The 17,952-nt window shown below is 36.3% G+C and overlaps 1 protein-coding gene and 2 pseudogenes across 4 annotated transcripts in view; 1 reads left to right on the top strand and 2 right to left on the bottom strand.

Annotated features, from left to right (window-relative positions):
• Positions 1–17,952, top strand: part of APOO (apolipoprotein O) — an 88,353-nt gene that overhangs the window by 3,905 nt on the left and 66,496 nt on the right. The window contains exon 1 of one of the 4 annotated variants that reach the window (XM_077146401.1): positions 1,517–1,645. The exons of the other annotated variants lie outside the window; for them this stretch is intronic. The gene's annotated coding sequence lies outside the window, so the exon portion shown is untranslated. Of the gene's footprint in view, positions 1–1,516; positions 1,646–17,952 lie in introns of those variants that run through there. 4 annotated transcript variants of the gene reach the window in all.
• On the bottom strand, positions 10,528–11,170 carry LOC143671030 (lipoamide acyltransferase component of branched-chain alpha-keto acid dehydrogenase complex, mitochondrial pseudogene; annotated as a pseudogene).
• Positions 11,708–13,783, bottom strand: LOC143671031 (lipoamide acyltransferase component of branched-chain alpha-keto acid dehydrogenase complex, mitochondrial-like; annotated as a pseudogene).

A 17,952-nucleotide genomic window follows, 5' to 3' on the forward strand; every position in this document is an offset into this window, starting at 1 on the left:
TGGAAACTCAAGATTGGGGTTCTTTGTGTTTAGTTTAGTTGTACTGACATTTATATACTGAAATGTATTTTCTATTATAAATCTTTCCTTTTAGTTCTCTTTTATGTTACCGTTAAATAATTCTACTACTGAGGTATTTATTTGGACTTACGTGTATAGCTAGATAATGTTATTTGTGAATTTTATTTCAGGATAGCAAGAGTGTACAAAATATTTGTCACAAAATGGAGGTGTTCAGTCTAGTATAGTTAAGACTGGTGCTTCTCAAATTTATTGTGCATGTGACTCATGTTAAAATGCAGATTGTGATTCAGTAGGTCTGGGATGGGGCCTCAAATTTTCCATTTTTTAGTAAGCTCCCAGATAATGCAGATGTTGCTGATCCCCTGATGACACTTTGAATAGCAACAGTTTAGGCACATTGGTAGATGAATGGCCTCTTGTTTTTTCAAGGTGGGTAGTTTTATGATTATGATGGGAAGAGGCAGCTGAGCAAGGAACAAAAAAGATAGGCGAGAGGCTTTGAGGGCTGTGCTACCACAGGTCTTTGCTGATTTGTGTCACTGCAGCCCAGACCTGGCGACAGAACAAATGGTAGGATTGATCTGGGTTTGGAAGTTAACAGACTGGTTCAACTGAGGCTGGAGGGCAGTGGAGTTGATGGTATTGGTGTCCGTGGGAAAAATACAGCGGGTGTGACTAGTTTTGCACATATTTAATAAAAATATTTAAACTCCATTGTTTTGATTGAGGTATTCACTTTCAGGTCAGTAGGGGGCATTAGTGGATTAGAAAACATTTGAAAAACTGCCCAGCATTTGCATTCTATTGTAGAAAGCAAATTTTCTGTTCTTGCAGTGTGCTGCTGCAGGAAGCTTGAATATTGAATACATAACACCAAGTCCCCTGATTTACATTACTAGGTTTTAGCCATTACACAAATGTTTATCACGGTTCAACTGTGGGCTGGTTGCTGACTAGTACAAGTGAAAAGACCCAGGCCTTGATCTGGGAGAGAGTTCCAAAATTTGGCTGAACATCAGAATTATTTGAGGAGATAAATGGTTTCCATGGTCCTAACCATGGCTCTGATTTAGTTTTCAGGTGGCATTCAGGGACCTGTGCTTTTAATAAAGCTTCCCAAGTGATTGTGAAACCTCTTTTTGAGGAGCTCACAATTTGGTTAGTGCCACAGACATAAACAGTCAATTACAATGCAGTGGGATGAGTGTTGTGAAGGTATGTGTAAAAGGTGTTGGGGAAATATAGAGCAGTGGGTCTCAACTATGACTGCACTTTAGAATTACTTGGGGAACATTTAAAAGTCCCAATGTCTGGGCTGTACCCTGGATCGATTAAATCAGAATCTCTAGGGTCGGGAGCTAGGCATCTAGTTTTTAGAATGCTCTGGTAATTACAACATGCAGCCCATTGATCAGAACCTCGGACTTATAGGAAAGAGCACCAGTAGGGGGCATCAGAAAATTTTATAGAGAAGAAAATGCTTGAGCCGAACTTTGAAGCTAAGCAAACAAGTTTAAAAGGGCATTTGAAGGTGGGAAGAGAAGCACATGCAAGGACACAGAAGTAGGAGAGTTCCACACAATGTTAAGACGTTGAACTTCACTGCGTGGCCTTGGGAGAGGTAAAGTTCTCTGTAGCTGTTTTCTCATCTGCAAAATTAGGATAAGACTAGCACCAATCTCAAATTGTTGTGTGGATTAAATTAATACCCATATCTGGAGTGATGAAAAAGTTCTTGTAATGTATGGTGGTGATAGTAGCACAATATTGTGAATTAGTATCACAGAAGTATATGTCTGAAAGTGATTAAAATGGGAAATTTTGTGTTTCGTATGTACTACAATAATTTTTTTTAATTAATACCCAAAGTTTAGAAAATTGCTCTGTTCAAAGTAAGTGCTTGATAAATGTAAGATGTTATTAACTATCAATTGGTGTCTCATAGGAGATTGCTAAGATAGTGTTATGGTAGGGGATAATATTGGGGCTTTCTACAGGTATTTTTTATTTCTAAACTTGGTAGTCAATTGCATATGATGGAGGAGGGAGAAGGAGAAGTCAAGGATGCTGCCCAGGTGTTTGGCTTGAGAAATTGAATGGCTATTAGAACTATTCTTTGAGATGAGGAGGTGAAAGACGGGCTAGTTTTGTTTGAGGGGAAGCAATAGTTTGGGTTTGAACAATTTAGATTTGTTGAAGTACCTGTGGACATTCAGAGGCTGACATAGAACACAAGGGTATAGAGCTTTCATGAGAGAGAGATATGGGCTGGATATTGAGGAATCATCAAATGGTTTATGCTAATTGAAACCTCGAGGGCAGGAAAATGGCCTGATGAAAGCTTGCCTGAGTCAATTCCTTCCTGAAGGGCAGAGATATGACATATACTCAGAGCTTACCACTCAGACGAGCTGAGGTAAAAGTATCCTTGGTTATTAGGCATTATTACCTCATATGCTCTCTGTGGCTCTGTTATTTTCTGAAATTGTTTTTTTTTAAATATTTTTATTGAAATATCTTCATATACCATACAGTTCATCCAAAGTGTACAGTGTTCCACAGTACATCACATAGTGGTGTATCTATCACTATGATCATTTTTTTGGAACATTTGCATCACCCCAGAAAAAGAAATAAAGAGAAAAAAGAAAAGCCCATACATCCCATACCCTTTACCCATCCCTCTCATTGGTCACCAGTATTGCAATCTACTCAATTTTTTTTTACCCCTTACCCCCCCTATTATTTATTTATATTTTCTCCTTATTGTTTTACTCATCTGTCCATAGCCTCCATAAAGGAAGTGTCAACCACAAGGTTTTCACAATCACACAGTCACATTGTAAAGACTATATAGTTGTACAATTGTTTGCAAAAACCAAGGCTACTGGAATACAGTTCAGCAGTGTCAGGTACTTCCCTCTAGCCACTCCAATATATCATAAACTAAAAAGGAATATCTGTATGATATATAAGAATAACCTCCAGGATAACTGCTCAACTCTGTTTGAAATCTCTCAGCCACTGAAACTTTATTTTGTCTCTTTTTTCTCTTCCCATTTTGGGTCAAGAAAACTTTCTCAATACCATAATGCTGGGTCCTGGCTCATCCCTGGAAGTCAAGTCCCATGTTGACAGGAAGATTTATGCCCCTGGGATCATGTCCCACATAGGGAGGAGGGCTGTGAGTTCACCTACCAGACTGGCTTAGAGAGAAAGGCCACATCTGAGCAACAACAGAGGTTCTCTGAGGCATAATTATAAGTAGGCTTAACTTCTCCTTTGTGGGAATAAGTTTCATAGTGGCGAACCCCAAGATTGAGGGCTTGGCCTATTAAGTTGGTTGTACCCGATGCTTGCGAGAATATCAGGAATTCCCCAGGTGGGGAAGTTTAATATTTCCTCCTTTCTCCCCAGTGCCTCAAGGGTAGCTTTGCAAATACTTTTTTATTCTCTGTCCAGATTACTCTGGCTGTATCGCGGCATCACACTGACCTGTACAAACCAACGAGATCTCATTCCTTATTCGAGATTCCATGAAGTTATGGTGTTCAAATAAACTGACCATACCAGTTAAGTTAGATATTGTGCTATCAAAATATAAATTTTGCACCCAGATAAACATCTCTTCCTTTGGCCTCACTCAGAAGTTGAAGTTTTAAAATACAGTCAATATATCATCCTTTACCCTGTATTCTGAATTACCTTAGTCCTATCTAGATCAGCTTCATTCATATCTCTGGTTGAAGTCTGATCACTTTTTTAACTGTTTTGACCATTGCTGTATGGGGTAATGCTGACTTGTTTAGCTTCAGGGCTCTAACTCTTGAGTCTCAGGTATCATATGAATACTTAAAGTTCCAGGGAACAACCAGGTTGTATACAAATAGCTCAGCATCTCAGAATTTAGAAATAACAATTACAACTCCAAAATAGATGTGATTGCTATAAGAGCTTACAGTCTAGGAACCTTTACAGTAGGCCTTAACCTGATAGCCTATGCTCTCAATTTCAGTTCTCTCAGTTTGTATGTTATAGTTAGTTCATTTGAGCGAGGCATGATAATATTTGTCTTTTTGTTTCTGGCATTTCATTCAACATGCTGTCCTTAAGGTTCATTCACCTAATTGCATGCCTTACAACTTCATTCCTCCTTGCAGCTGCTCAGTTGTCCATTTTATGTGTACACCAGTTTCCCCTTCTATTCCTTAGGCCTCCTCCATCCATTGCAAATTGTGAACACTGCTGCCATAAACTCCAGTGTACAAATGTATTTTACTACACTGAAAAGGAAAATCGTCTGTAAATTGAAAAAGAAATATTGTAAAATTATTACACTTGAATATTATTTTAAATGCTGCATATTGTAAAAGAGAAAGATTTTTTCCCCCTTAAAATTTAAGCATCTCTGAGGGAATTTTTCTCTTTAGAGAATTATGGTGAACACATTTTTATTGATATAAAAACATATTTATGTGCATAATTGACTAGAGTTTTTTTCCTTTGTTGCCTCTCAAAGAGGTTGGTAAATACATCACATACGCATAAAAAAAAAAGACTTTCTGCCCTGCATGCTTCCTCAAAAAGTTAGACATAGGTTTATCATATGACTTAACAATTCCTCTCCTAGAATTGAAAGCAGTAACTCAAAAACAGATACTTGCACACCAATGTTTATAGCAGCATTATTCACAATAGCCAGAAAGTGGAAACAACCCAAGTGTCCATCAACAGATGAACATATAAAGAAAATATAGTCTATATGCACAATGGATATTATTCAACCATAAAAAGGAGTAAAGTTCTGATACATACTACTACATGAATGAACTTTGAAGTCATTGTATTGAGTGAAATAAGCAGACACAAAAGGTCAAATATTTTAAAATTCCACTTAATGAAATATTTAGAATAAGCAAATTAACAGAGACAGATAGTAAATTAGAAGTTCCCAGAAAATAAAAAAGTAAAGAAAAGAAACTAGATTAGAGGTTGCCAGGGGCTGGGGTAGGGCAGGTGCTGGGAAAGGGAAAGAGGGGCGTTATTGCTTAGTAGGTAAAGAGTTTCTGTTTTGGATGATGGAAAAAGTTTTAATAATGGATGGTGGTGATGTTAGCACATTGTAAAAGTAATTATAAATACCACTGACTTATACACTTAATAATGGTTGAAATGGCAATTTTTTTTTATTTTTAATTTTTAAAAAAATATAACAACAAACAGACACAAACATTTTTAACATATGGTCATTCTGTTCTACATATATAGTCAGTAATTCAAAATTACATCACAGTTGCATATTCATCATCATGATCATTTCTTAGAACATTTGCATCAATTCAGAAAAAGAAAAAGAAAAAAGAAAACAATTCATACATACCATACCCCTTACTCCTCCCTTTCACTAGCATTTCAGTCTCTTAAATTTATTTTAACATTTGTTCCCCCTATTATTTATTTTTATGCCGTATGTTGTCTCATCTGTTGATAAGGTAGATAAAGGGAGCATCAGACACAAGGTTTTCACAATCACACAGTCACATTGTGAAAGCTATATCATTATACAATCATCTTCAAGAAACAAGGCTACTGGAACACAGCTCTACATTTTCAGGCAGTTCTCTCCAGCCTCTCCATTACATCTTTTTTTTTTTAATTTTTAAATTTTTAAAAAAATATAACAACAAAGAACCACAAACATTCTTAACATATGATCATTCCGTTCTACATATATAATCAGTAATTGACAATATCATCACATAGTTGCATATTCATCATCATGATCATTTCTTAGAACATTTGCATCAATTCAGAAAAAGAAATAAAAAGACAACAGAAAAAAATTCATACATATCATACCCCTTACCCCTCCCTTTCATTGATCACTAGCATTTCAATCTCAGTTTATTTTAACATTTGTTCCCCCTATTATTTATTTTTATTCCATATGTTTTACTCGTCTGTTGATAAGGTAGATAAAAGGAGCATTAGACACAAGGTTTTCAAAATCACACAATCACATTGTGAAAGCTATATCATTATACAATCATCTTCAAGAAACATGGCTACTGGAACACATTTCCCTCCAGCCTCTGTTACATCTTGACTAATAAGGTGATATCTATTTAATGGGTAAGAATAACCTCCAGGATAACCTCTCAACTCTGTTTGGAATCTCTCAGCCATTGACACTTTGTCTCATTTCACTCTTCCCCCTTTTGGTCGAGAAGGTTTTCTCAATCCTTTGATGCTGAGTCCCAGCTCATTCTTGGATTTCTGTCCCATGTTGTCAGAAAGGTCCACACCCCTGGGAGTCATGTCCCATGTAGACAGGGGGAGGGCGGTGAGGTTGCTTTTTGTGTTGACTGGAGAGAGAGGCCACATCTGAGCAACAAAAGAGGTTCTCTTGGGGGTGACTCTTAGGCCTGATTTTAAGTAGGCTTGACCTATCCTTTGTGGGGTTAGGTTTCATATGAACAAACCCCAAAACTTTGGACTCAGCCTATTGCTTTGATTGTCCACACTGCTTGTGAGAATATCCAGAATTCAACTTGAGGAAGTTGAATTTTCCCCCTTTCTCACCATTCCCCGAAGGGGACTTTGCAAATACTGTTTTATTCAGTGTTGAAATCACTCTGGGATTTATCAGGGCATCACTCTGGAAAAATCAACAAAATCCCATGCCCTACTCAAGTTTCCATGTACTTATGGTGTTCATTAAGCTGTCTACATAAGTTATATTAGGAAATGTACTAGTCAAAATATAAATTTTGTACCAAATAAACATTTTTTGCTTTAGTCTCACACATAAGTTAAAATTTTAAAATATGAATTACTATCTATTTTCAACACCCTGCAGTAATGACATTCTTTGTTCTTCCTCATACAAAAACATTTTTAAATTTGTACATTTAGTCACTATCATTATACACTCTAGGCATTCCTAGATTATACCATCTCAGTCTTTATCGTCTGTCTTTCTTTCTGATGAAATGGCAATTTTAATGTTATATATATATATATGTTACCACACACACACAAAAAAGGAACGAAGGAAAGAAATTCCAAAATATATCTTTAGACTAAGAAAGAAAATTTTAAATTTGAGATAAACCGCTACATTTCTTTGAAAAGTCCTTTTAAATTGAAAATATGAGAATAATAAATATTATTTTTTCTTCTTTACCCCATTCCAACACTTCAGTCCTCATTCAGCTTGTTTTCTTTTGTGCTTGCTGAAACGAATCTCCCCTTCTATTAGAGGTGCTGGTTCATATGTTGTTTTGTGACATGGGCTATACTGGAGCAAGGAAGCAAAAAGTAATACAAGGTCTCCAGCAAGTCTCTAAATTGTCTGTTTATGGCTTGCCTCACTTGGCAAATATTGACTTTGTGCCTGTTTGTGGAGTCACACTGTTCAGGAGTAATGTTAAAGTTGCTCTGTGTAGTGCAAATATTTACTTTTCTTGTTTTTGTTCCTTATTTTTGCAGAGATTGTCACTAGGAATCCAGATTATCATTGGCTGAATTGAGCCTTGCAAATTTTTTTAAAAAGAATTTTGCAATTTTCTTCTGTAAAGAAGAATAAGGATGTGAATAATTGAGATGACAGTGAAGGCAGTTTTCATCAAATGAAATATGGGTCTAAGTGAATAGATTTTACTTTGACAGAATGGCTCTTCCCATTAGAAGATGTAGATTTTTTTTTAGTTGCTTGAAAATGTAAGAACATTTGAAAAGCAAGATGCTAAGTAAATGTTCCCGTATGATTTTTTTCTTACCTGTGTTCCCTTAACTCAGAAAAGAGTGAATGTATTTTAGGATGCCATTCCAATAGAGAAAAAAAGATGTGTTTTTGAGTTTTAGGTAAGCAGCGGTAAATTTCTGTTGAATTGAGGAAGCTCCAAAATAAGTTTAAGAGGTTGTAAATTACGTATCAGCTGTGTTCCAAGTCTGGGAAACCAGTACAGCCCAACTGGATGACTCTAAAGCTGCTTAAAGGAACAATTACCTCACTCTTTGGCTCTGAGGTTTCCTTCCTGTTTATCAGACAAGTTTATTATTTTTCTCCTATGAATGTAACAGAATCTGATAACTATTTTTGAAGACTAAGAAATGAAACAATTGCAGATAAAACATATTTTCTTTGCTTTGCTGACCTAATTTTGTGGTAAATTCTGTCCTCCAAAGATAAAATAGAAGTCGGTTTTCTGTGAGAAAAAGATAATGTTAATCCTGAAAACAGCCTCATATTTTTCCTTTACTTATCTTTTTAGATTATAGTCTGTTTATAGTGGATGAGAAAGAATTAGGAAATACCATTTACTCAAGTATATAACTGCAGAGTTGAAAGTTTCTCATAAACTAGTACTGTGTTTGTCATGGTTGGAAGATAATTTTTCTTCTTGTTTGAAGTCTGAGCTCTTAAAACATTGGCTGCGTAATGCTCTTTACTGTGAGACATACTGAAATGATTGTGGTTTCTGTCGTTAAACTTTAGTTTCTTTTGTTACCGCTCTTTACAGAGGCTACTCCTAGTGATACTGATTTTTTTTTTATGATAGTGTGGAATTGTTTATTGGCATATAAAGTTACCCATAAAATACTGTTAATTAAAAAAAATCAAATCCCAAAATAGTAGATATAGTATGATCCCATTTTTATAAAAAGCATAGCTATGTATACACAGAATCATAGATCAACATGTTAATAGTGATGGGATTATGGATGAAATCTTACTTTCTTTATAACTCTTGGTATTATCCAAGTAAAAAAAATCAGAGCATTTATTTGATTTATTATTTTCTGATTTAAAAATTATTTCCACTTGAAATAAATCAAGTAAACATTAAAACTACCTTTTTTCTGTCACAAAATTTCACTTGAACAACTACATTTGGTGTACAGTATTCAACTGGACAAGTATTAGAAAGAATCTGGTTTCTAAATGCAAATAAAAGTGTTGGGTAATCATTTTGATTCTGTTTCTGATTAAAGTGAGTCTCTAATAAATTGATCATTTTGATACTTTCATTTCTGTACCACATTTATTATTTCATTTTATTTTTTTGCCCATAATACCCATTAAACTTTTCTCCCTCCTCTTACTCTTTTTCCTACTCAGGATATGGGGAACAGACTAAACCTCAGTTTCTTATAACTGTTTTTTTAGCTGAAGACTTAGAAAGTTAAAAGACAGTGGACTGGTTTGCATGGATGTTTCAGTGGTAGAATGCTCACCTTCCACATGGGAGATCTGGGTTCGATTCCCAGACCATGCACACAACCCCCCCCCCCCCGAAAAAAAAAGACAGTGGACTTCTGGATGTAAAAAAATGCCAGAGGCTGCTACATTTAATACTTCCTTACATGAAGCAAGTTTGCAAATATGAAGTTTCCTCCCCCAAAACACCAAGATATTACCAAAATCCTAAAAATGTATTGATTATAAAACCATAATTGAGCATTTTTAAGATCACCTTAAAATTTTCCCTATTAAAATATGTAATTTGTATAAATAAGACATTTATAGATGATAATCTCTATAGAGCAGAAATATATTTCTGGATATCTTGAAAGTGTAATTGCACGTATTTTATACAACAATTTGCATTGTTGTGGGGAAATAGAAAATATTTTTGTATGTAAACTCCTTTTCCAAACTAAGAGTAGTTGACAGAAAATTTCGTAATGAGTCAGTTAAAGGAAAGAGAGAAAGAAAGAAAGAAAATAGGAAGAAAGACGGCAGATATTGCATATGGTTACCTATCTTTTTGTAACTTTAACTTTGTTGTTCATGGTAGTTTCAGTCCATTGACTCAAAAACCTTAGCATCATATTAAGAAGTCATAGTATCCCTTGTGTCTGATGCTCCTTTTATCTATGGTATGGACAGATGAGTGAAAAATATGAATTAAAAATAAATAAATAATAGGGGGAACAAATGTTAAAATATTGAGTGGATTGAAATGCTAGTGATCAATGAAAGGGAGTGGTAAGGGGCATAGAAAAAAATGGGGGGAACAAAGGTTAAAATATTATTGAGTAGATGGAAATACTAGTGGTCAATGAGAGGGGGAGGGGTAAGGGGTATGGTATGTATGCGTTTTTTCTTTTTTCTTTTTATTTCTTTTACTGGAGTGATGCAGATGTTCTAAAAAATGATCATGGTGGTGAATGTACTACTATGTGATGATATTGTGAGCCATTGATTGTACACCATATCTGGAATGTTTGTATGTTAAGAATGTTCGCGTTTGTATGTTGTTTTAGTTTGTTAATGAAAAAAAAGTCACAGTGTGACCTATAAAATGTAACAGCCCCAGGAAACTACTACATCATTACCCAATTTCTGTAAAGAGTCTAACAGAATAATGAGAGGTGTTGTATCTTAAATCTTAATCAAACAATACAGATCATTTGTAATAAGGGTTTTAATGAAGCACAGATCGGCTTTACATATTCTTTGGAAGCCCAAAAAGTTCGAGCATGTCTTATCACTCTTCATTTCAGATCTAGTAACATAAAAGCTGGGTTTTCTATAGGATTTCCATAAATTAGAGAAGCATGACATTGTAACACCATCAATAATTGTGTAATCACCTGACCAGCTCAAATTCGTTATCTGTGCTTTATATACTTTTCCTTTCTGGTTAAATCTGAGGAAGACCTTAATTGATCCAAGAGCCCCAGTTGCTACTTCAAGTGGCAAGATCACTGGTTTGGCATAGGTACCACCAATTGACCCATTGTTGAAAAGAGTAAATGTCCCTCCTGTAAGATTAGTGGTTGCAATCTAACCAGCAGAGCCCAATTTCTGGAGACAGTTCAATTCACTAGTGATCTCAAATACAGAGCAGATCTAAAAAAATTTTTACATTAGGGACAATCAACCCTTACTCAGTATCCATCACAACCCTATATTATGAGAAGCCATATATGTTATGTTCTGTCAGTTTTCATCCACAGAAGCATTAAGAATTGGAAATCCCAAGGAAGCAGCCTTTAAGAAGAAGTACATAAAGCAGAGTTTAATTCCACAAGCAAAAGTAGTGGGCTTTAATTGTTCTTGTAGCTTAACCAGTTCAGTAAGGTTGACCTTATCACAATACCCAAAATGGGGACTCTTCAGAATCAGAGTTGTCATCTTGACCATTGCTTTGTGAAAGCTTTTAATAGGTTCTTTTCTGTCTTTGCCTGTGAATACTTGAAGTTTTTTTTTCCCCATATTTTTAAAATGTTTTTTTATTTATTAATTTAAAAAATTAACAACAAACAAAACAGTAAGATATCATTCCATTCTACATATATAATCAGTAATTCTTAATATCATCACATAGTTGCATATTCATCATTTCTTAGAACATTTGCATCAATTCAGAAAAAGAAATAAAAAGACAACAGAAAAAGAAATAAAACGATAACAGAGAAAAAAAAGATTATACATACCATACCCCTTACCCCTCGCTTTCATTTATCACTAGCATTTCAAACTAAATTTATTTTAACATTTGTTCCCCCTATTATTTATTTTTATTCCATATGTTCTACTCTTCTGTTGATATGGTAGATAAAAGGAGCATCGGACACAAGGTTTTCACAATCACAGAGTCACATTGTGAAAGCTATATCATTGTTCAATCATCCTCAAGAAACATGGCTACTGGAACACAGCTCTACATTTTCAGACAGTTCCCTCCAGCCTCTCTAATACTTGAAGTTTTGATGTTGGTATAGGATCAGTCCTGTCTTTTGGTGTTGCTGGAAAGGTGGTATAATTTCAACTTTTGGTGAAAAAGGTAATATAGCTCCTGTCTGCTTTACCAAATAGTTGACAGTATCTTCTTTAAGTATTCTGTCATCTTTTCCTGAGCCGACAACTTCACCCAGCTTAATACTGTTTTCCTTTGCAAGGCAGTGAACTGCAGGAGTTGCCAGTGTTTTTGACCCTTTATCTCTTGGTGTGTGTTTTCATCATGGGACATGGCAAGTGTTTCAACATCTTCAACATCTTCTTCTGAATCTTTTGAAGCTTCCATTACTTTATCTACTAATGGCTTCTCCACATAGGCAATCTCTTCTAGATTATAATTGAGTTTTTTAATGACTCCATCATAACGACTACTGATGGTAACAGAAGCTTTATCACTTTGAACTTCACAGTTGCTAAAATTGAGAAACTGTATCTCCTTTTTTCACATACTGTTCTTTGATGATTTCTCTAATCCCTTTTCCAGTGTCTGAGAGTCTGAATTGAACAATCTGTCCATGTAGAGCTGCAGTTGTTTCCAGGAATTAATGTGGATGACTATACTTTAATTAAGGATAACTGAAGAAACACAAATTTTGACTTCAAAACATGAACATTACAACATGTTTGAAAAAAAGGAATACAAATCTCTGAGAGAAAATGTCAAATTTAGGACATGAAGTAGAAACAGTAAAGAAAACGTTGGAGTTTTTTTTTTTTATATGGGCAGGCACTGGGAATCGAACCTGGGTCCTCTGGCATGGCAGGCGAGCACTCTTGCCTGCTGAGCCACCATCGCCCGCCCTTTTTAAAAAAAATTTATTAATTAAAAAAAATTAAGAACAAAAACATTAACTTATAATTCTGTTCTACATATATATTCAGTAATTCTCAATATCATCACATAGTTGCATATTCATCATTTCTTAGAACATTTGCATCAATTCAGAAAAAGAAATAAAAAGACAACAGAAAAAGAAATGAAACAATAACAGAAAAAAAAAGATTATACATATCATACCCCTTACCCCTCACTTTCATTTATAACTAGCATTTCAAACTAAATTTATTTTAACATTTGTTCCCCCTATTATTTATTTTTATTCCATATGTTCTACTTGTCTGTTGACAAGGTAGATAAAAGGAGCATCAGACACAAGGTTTTCACAATCACACAGTCACACTGTGAAAGCTGTATCATTATTCAGTCATCACCAAGAAACATGGCTACTGGAACACAGCTCTACATTTTCAGGCAGTTCCCTCCAGCCTCTCCATTACATCTTGAATAACAAGGTGATATCTACTTAATGCATAAGAATGACCTCCAGGACAACCTCTCGACTCTGTTTGGAATCTCTCAGCCATTGACGCTTTGTCTCATTTCCCTCTTCCCCCGTTTGGTGAGAAGGTTTTCTCAATTCCTTGATGTTAAGTCTCAGCTCATTCTAGGGTTTTTCTCAATCCCTTGATGCTGAGTCTCCGCTCATTCCAAGATCTCTGTCCCACGTTGCCAGGAAGGTCCACACCCCTGGGAGTCATGTCCCACGTAGACAGGGGGAGGGTGGTGAGTTTGCTTGTTGTGTTGGCTGGAGAGAGAGGCCACATCTGAGCAAGGGTTGGAGTTTTAATAGCCAATTTTCCTCAGAGTATCTTGGAAACCAATTTCTAGAAATGTTCAGGATACTTATCTGCTCTTAGCCCTTATATGGGAATAAATATCTCAAAAACACTTTGCTAATGGGGTACGTGCTGACCCCCTGGTAGGCTCCCATGCCCCTCAACTCCTTGCTTGGTCACTTGTTCCCCCTGTCTGGAGGAGGGCACTCTATAGACTCTGTGCCCACTGACCCCCTTCCCTGCATCCCTGAGTCCGCCGTGGCTGATACTGATTGTTAACATCAGTTTCGTCACTTTGCTAAAATAAAGGACTAAGTACATAAACTTACTGATGGTTGATTCTGCCTTCTCTCCGAAGTTGTTTCCCAGAATTTCCCAGTTGTGGTTCATTATTCCTTTTACTGTCTTACTACTGTCCCTTGTCTGTTAGCGCACTTATCAAAGCTGTTGTAATTATCTGTTACCCGATTTATTAGACTCTGGGGGCAGGGACCACATCTTTTTGTCTTTGAAGGTTATCTTCATTGTTTCATTATAGGGGTGCTTTGCTGCTGTTGTCTTAGCTCTGAAATAAGGTCAGAAGTAACACAGTGGAGTTGGAGAAGAGAGGTATTTGAGAAATGAGTGGGAAGAAACTCACAATTGGAGGTAATGAGTAAGGGAGAGGGAGGAGTTTGATTTCAGATTTCAGTTTGTGTGACTTATGGCTTGTAGGACCATTGATGAGAGAGGGAATCTCAGAGAAATGAAAAGCAGGTTTCTGGAGAAGGATAAGTACATTTTTGGGATATGTTGAATTTGAAGTACTCTTTGAAAAGCCAGATGAAGATTTCCATTAGGGAATTAGGCATACAGACCTGAGGCTTGGGGAGAGGGCAGGAATGCAGGTACTGGTTTGGGTGTCTGTAGCCATACCTGTGGGAGATGAAGACTTAGGTTTAAGTGAAATTTTTGCCCTTAGCAAGAAGAGGAGATGGTTAAAGATTACTCTGAGATTCATATCCTTGAAGAGACAGATTTAGGAAGAGAAGGCCAGAAAGGAGAGCAAGAGAGTACCTAGAGAGCTTATAGAGTAAGGTTACAGTCGAATCTTGGAAGTCAAAGGAACATGGTGGAGAGGTCACCATTTTCAGGATGCCACAAAAATGCCTGATGTCCTTTGGGGTTTAAATCACTGGGAGGCTATTGGTGGCTGTGGGTAAAAGAGTTTTAGGTGTGTTGAGTAGAAGAAAGGAGGGGATAAACTAGAGTCAACAAATAGAGTATCTTTTTAGCTTTGTGTTGAAGTATGACATACAAAAAAGTGCCCAGATCATAAGTGAATTTCTACAAACTGAACATACTTGTGTATCTAGCACTCTAGCCATCCTGATGTCCCTGCTAATCAGAACCCATATTACTAAGGCTATCCACTATTTTAGTTAGAGAAGGAATTAAGGGTGGAGGATATCGGTTGCATTTTGTTTAAAATGAGAGAGATTATCTTGAAAAAAGAAATCCCATAACTTCTGTACTGGGTAGCCAGTCACTTTGTTTCTCTTTGTTTAAGACTATTTTTTTTAAACACTTTTTTTTAATTGTGAAATATAACATATATACAAAAAAAAAAAAAAGAAAAAGCAATACTTTTCATAATGTACTCTAACAAGCAGCTACAAAACAAATTTCATAGTTTGGTATAGGTTACCATTTCACAGGTTCGGGTTTTTCCTTCTAGCTGCTCTAAAACCCTGGCGGCAAAAGAAATATTGATATAGTGTTTCAGCAGTCATACTCATTTGTTAAATCCAGTCTTCTCTGTTATAATTCCTCCTTGTCTTTTTATCCTTCTCCTACTCTAGAAGGATCTTTGGGCTATATCCTTTCTAACTTTTTCATATTGAAAAGGGGTATTGATAATATAGGATATGGGAATGAAATTAGTTGATATTCTTGGAGATGCTGGCCCCTCTGGATTTCAGGACTCATCTAGCCTAGGAACCCTCTGGAGGTAATGGGTTTCCGGAAAGGAAATTTAGTACATGAAACTTTTAGAGTCTCAGAGCCCTAGGTGTTCTTTAGGGTTAATAGGCATGATGTTGGTTGGGTTTTGGCAAACCATGGCAATTAGTAGCAGTATGTAGCTGAAGTTTAAATAAGAGTAGTCTCCAGAATAGTCTCCTGACTCTATTTGAACTCTCTTAGCACAGATATCTTGTTTTTTACCTTTCTTTTCCCCTTTTTGGTCCAGAAGGCATTATTGATCCCACGGAGCTGGGGTTAGGATTATGCCTGGGAATTTGGACCCACATTGTCAGGGAGACTTTCACTCCTCAATATCTTGTCCCCCATAGAGGGGAAGGTAGATTTTTCTTGTAGAGTTGGGCTTAGGGAGAGAGAGAGGCCACATCTAAGCAACTAAAGAGGTTTCCTGGGAGTAACTCTTAGGCATAATTATAGGTAGTTTTAGTTTCTCAACTATAGAAATAAATTTCATAAGGGTAAGCCTCAAAATATAGGGCTTGGCCTATTTTCTTGGGAGTCCCTAATGTTTGGGAGAGCACCAGGGGTTTTCCAGATGGAAAAGTCTAATAATTCCATATTTTTTCCTTCAGTCCCTCAAGGCATTCTACCAATACTTTTTAATTATCAGCCCACCATAATCTGGGATGTCTCCAGGTATTACATTAAGCTATGCAGAATTGCAAGGCCTCATTCCCCTTGTAGTCTCCATGTGTTTGAATTATTCAAATGAGCTCTCCAGACACGTTTAGATTGTGTGTTACAGAAAATTTAGATTCTAGACACAATAAACTGCTCTGCCTTTGGTCTCATATAGTAGGTGAAGTTCTAGAATACATGCACTATCATCTTTTGCCTGTATTCTGATTTACCTTAGTCCCAACTAGATTGACTTCATTTTTATCTCTAATTGAGGAGGCCTGATCTCTTTTTTGGTTACTTTAAGTGTTATTGTATGTAGCATTGCTGACTTTCAGAGCTGCACAGCTCAGCTCTGAATCTTAAGTGTCACAGAGCCACTCAAAGTTCCAGGGAAATACCAGCTTATACACATATAAGTCTGTGTCTCAGAATCTAGAAATACAACTTCAGACTAAATATGGCTGCTATAAGAGCTTATGACCTAGGCTACAATTTTCTTATAAGTATTTTCTGAAAGAGACCATAGCATGTTTGTTCTTTTGTTATTTTGCATAACATATTGTCCTCAAAATTCATTCGTTTCATTGCGTGCCTCACAATGTCATTCCTTTTTGTGCCACACAGTATCACAGTTTGCCTTTCAGCTTCTCAGTCATTATACTGTTCAGCCCCTTCCATCCATTAGGCATCATGGTTAATATTCAAAATATATCATGTTTTACAGTATCCTCACTTTGTTGAACAACCAGCAGCACTCTCAATTTTAGACAATTTTCATTGGTCCAAAGAGACAAAGAACCAATAAACTCAGCCTCACCAAATATCAAATCAAAGCCTCCCCTAATCTCTTGTCCCCTCGCCTCCCCAATTACTTACCCCTGGTATTGCTGTGGTACTATTGTTGCCTTCCTGTTAACTATAGGCTATAACATGCAATACTAATTTTCCCCCTATAGCCCTCTACTATTGACTCTTTCTGCAAGCTCAAACCTTTGAAGGAGTTCATGTAAGAACTTATTTATAATTGTAGAATTAATCAGAGGGATACATGGCACTGTACATCCCCTTTCAATCCTATTCACCTTCAATATAGCAGTGTTATTTATAACCCCACTAAATAGCTACCATCACTTCTATCCATTCCCTTACATTTAAGTTCATTGTCATTGGGTAATCGTTCCCTTGTGTTCAAGACTATTTCATTTTTCAAGCGTTTTAAAAACTAAATGCTTTGAGTGTTTATACCAAATTAAGTTGAATAGCTGTCCCCCAAGCATCTGCTTGTAGAATAATGGCTTTCTAAGCATGGCTGATCATGGGAATCGATTTTTAGGTCCTTCTTTGATTTATTCAGCCAGACATTCTGAAATCTATGCTTTTGAAAAGCTCACCAGGTGATTCTGAAAATTCTTGTGTACACAGGGCTGCAAAGTGAGGCTTACAGTTTATCAATAATGAAACTTTCTTTAAAATAAGAGAGACCATATACTGGATTCTCCAAAGATCTTAGAAAGAAAGTAAGTTGTTAGGGATTTGAGCCTCACCATTTATGAGAGTCCTTGAATAGTTCTGAGGGTGTCTTATTTAGCTTGAAGAATTTGTTTTTAAAGTAATTTTTCAGAAAGTTTTCCTGGAGCTACAGAATTTTGGACAGTGTACTTTTATTTTCAAAACAAGGACAGTAGAGCCTTTCTGGGTACCTATTATGATCTGAGTGTATATGACCTCACCAGATTCATATCTTGGGTTCACTGTGTCCAAGAATCTGCCCTTGCTGCTGGAGCTAAAGGATAAACTCAATCTTAGGCCTCAGTCTTTTTGAGTAAACTAATAAGCTTCATGAAAGCTCTGTAAGTACAGGGAGTGACCATGTCTGGTTTAAGTGTTGTGTCCTGTTTAGCACAGTGCCTAACATG

The sequence above is a fragment of the Tamandua tetradactyla genome, chromosome X (assembly GCF_023851605.1).
Source record: "Tamandua tetradactyla isolate mTamTet1 chromosome X, mTamTet1.pri, whole genome shotgun sequence".
Taxonomy (NCBI): domain Eukaryota; kingdom Metazoa; phylum Chordata; class Mammalia; order Pilosa; family Myrmecophagidae; genus Tamandua; species Tamandua tetradactyla.